We start from the raw sequence: 3,592 nt of genomic DNA on the forward strand, positions 1-3,592 counted from the left end.
TGCTCTTTGTTCTTGTTGATTTGTTTTTGACATGTTTGAACAACTTTGGGTGTATAAATATTAATCCCCCAAAAAGAATACTCCCAACTATTTATTTTGAACATCAATCATTCAAGTGCTCACCCAGATGTGTGTGTGTGTGTGTATGTATATCTATATATATATATATAGATATATATCTCTTTCCTTTTGATTTTCACCAGTTAAAAAAATTAATAGATGTATATTTATATACACATTGTATTCAGTATATGTGTCTATATATATATATATATATATACGTATGTATGTATGTATGTATGTGTATATATACATAGATATATGTGTGTGTGTGTATATATATATATACATAGATATATGTGTGTGTGTATGTATATATATATATATATACATACATAGATATATGTGTGTATATATATATACGTATATATACATATATGTATATATATATATATATATATATGTGTGTGTATATATACATATGTATATACATATATATATGTATATATATTATATGTATATATATATATATATATACACACATATATATGTATATGTGTGTATATACACACATATATATGTATATGTGTGTATATACATGCATATATATTTGGTTTGTCGGTCCAGAGCTACAAGCGCCGTAGAGCCAGTTCTGCCGTCAGGCACAAAGACCCATTTACACACACTACAAAGCAATATGTGTTGAGAATTAAATTCCACTCAGAAAATTCTGAGACATTGCAAATATTTGATGAAGTAGACACAGTTGAGTTTGCCATTATTGTCTTAAATAGAGAAAGGCCTCTGACTTCTTCTGTACAACAGCGCCCTCTGGCGGTGCCATGGCCCTGATGCAAAAACGCAAATGAAGATCTAAGAAAGCTCCCCTTTTAGATTCACTATCACACATTGGATTATGGTTATCATCAAATCAATCAAAAAATATATAATAAATAACCAAAATATTGAAATTAATTAAAGTCATAGCTAAACAAATTGAACATTGTACATAAACATCACATTGTATATTAATTAGAAAAGGAACCAACTACCTCCCTTTGAATTATGTCATTATGTGCTTACCATCTTTCAAAGAATGCATTCTCTCTTACAAGAACTTTTCCACTGTCTGAAGCCTTGCGAGCAGATTCAGAATCCTCTTGGTAAGAGGATGGCAAGAGCACAAAGGTTGGATCACGCCCACAGTTAAGAGGAATTTCAACAGTCCCATAGGCTGTCCTGACTTCACATTGTATTTAACCATAAATGAACTGACGTCTTAGCACAGCCCTTTATCACAGCGGAACCACAGGTGCATAGAATCTGCAGTGTCACTGCATGATGAATGCATGATTGCCGATCCCCAGCGGCCAAATACTCCTAAGTCACCTATTGGGTCAAATCCAAGCCCTTTGTATATTTCAGCCTTGTACAGTGTCCTGGGGTCAGACACGAAATTCAGCACCGTTTGCAGCAGAAATATTGGCACTATAAACTCAACTGCTTCCCTCTCTGAATCTGAGAAAGGAAGTGAGTGATGACCTGGAAAATCCTCAAATTTATCTTCGGCTTTTCTGTACTTATACCGTCCACTGACACTTCAGTATTTGCAATAAGCTCATTTAGATTGATAATAACAGGCCAACTTATTAGCAGTTGTTGGTGTATTAGGAATTAAAGATACTAGAACCACATTATAATTGCTAATGGATTGTGGCGAGGGGAACACTGTTCCAAGAAAGAGCAGCAGCTTTAACTCAGCCCATACTAACATGATTTAGATGGTTAGTGAGAATGGAATTAGCTAATTAAGGAGAACATGTCTTCCCAAAGCCTCATCCAATCACTGTCTTATGTTCTGTCTAATGGGATCCAATTGAAGGGTAGCCCAATTTGTCTAGGGTGATTCGGGAAAAGCTTGAGCCAGATCGCAGAATTCGGAGAATCTGTTTCATATAATTGCCCTCGACGGACTGGCGGCCTGTCCAGGGTGTCCCCTGCCTTCGCCCTATGTCAGCTGGGATAGGCTCCAGCGCCCCCGCGACCCTAATGAGGATAAGCGGTATTGAAAATGGATGGATGGATGGATGTTTCATATAATTGATTTAGGAAACCCATACATTGAAGCTATATTGGTAGTTTATATGTTTTCAGCCAGAAAACGTATTTAAGTAGTTGAAAAGTCAAATGTTAAAGGAATAACTAAATTTAAATGATACAAAAACATCTTCTTCCTGCATGTTATCCATGTGAAATAGGATTAGTTTGTTTTTAGCAACAAAGCCTATCTATCCTGCCTTTAGATTGATTGTTTTCAGAAATTACTTATGAAGGTGATTACATGCAGACTTATTTACGTAGCATTCTATTCATATTTTATCAACCTGTCCCCTATTCCTAAAAAAAGGATAGTGAGGCATTCAGTGTTTTTTTTGTTTTGCATTGAGTAAGCTGATTTGCCATTTTATTTATGTACAACAAAAACAAGCTGTGTCCCAGTTACATACTACGTACTGTATGTGTCCCAGTTAAATCTACATTTTGAGTATGTTCTGTTAACACTGAAAGTTGAGGTAGTAGTATACTGTATACTCAAGAAAAATAAAGAAAAAATGTAAATGCTTTATTTTTTAGTGTACCTTTGATGCCTTACAATACAATGCAATGCATACCATATTTAGATATATAGGCTGCCAGCACACATTATTTATCTATTTATTTTTATGTCAGATTGTGTCTAAAGCGTCTCCACTGGAAAACTCCCAAGTCCCAAACTGAATCAGAAGGGTTTAGGGGGCTGATGCGATTAGTTTAAGCCATTAGGAGTAGTTAATGGTCTTTCCTGGTGTTAAGTAACACCGAGTGATTGACCATGGGACAGCCGGCAGCTCACAGCAACCTGTGGTCCCAGCTGAATTGAAGTTGTGTTCAGGGACGATAAAAATGATTCATTTTCCTTTTAACACGGCTGATATTTAAATATAAGAACGGACATGTAAAAAATCTCATAACTTTTCTTTGCTGATAAACAGGCTGGAGGGGCTGGTTGTTATTCACCGGATAATACGCCTCTAACATCAGGAAGTTGAGATTTTATATTCACCTCGCTTCATCACACAGGTAAGAAACATATTTAAAGAATGCTGATGCAAGCTAGGACAGGTCAAATGTATGCATATTACTTTCTAACATATGCTGTATAAGTACAAGGATTTGTAGTCTTTGTAACTTTAAAAAGTGCTTTAAATGTAATGTATATTGTCTGTCAAGCAAGGACATGTGATATACCTTTTTCCCTCTGATATTATGTTCAATACATATTCATTCATGACTTTCAGAGTCACAAGGGACAATCATTTTTATTATCAACTAATAATTTATCTTCCAAATTATCCATCAAGCCACTAAAAAGAACACATTTCCAGAGCAGGAAGAGGTGTAACTTCACCATATGTGAAGTTTTTTAATGACTCGTTCTGTCAAACCAACAGTCAATGCCCAAAGATATGTAATTTCTGTTCTATATGAGAAAGAAAACCAGAAGATATTCACATTTGAGAAGCATCTTTACTTTTTGACAAAAGTGTTACTA

Source organism: Cyclopterus lumpus, chromosome 13, assembly GCF_009769545.1.
Source record: "Cyclopterus lumpus isolate fCycLum1 chromosome 13, fCycLum1.pri, whole genome shotgun sequence".
In the NCBI taxonomy this organism is placed as follows: domain Eukaryota; kingdom Metazoa; phylum Chordata; class Actinopteri; order Perciformes; family Cyclopteridae; genus Cyclopterus; species Cyclopterus lumpus.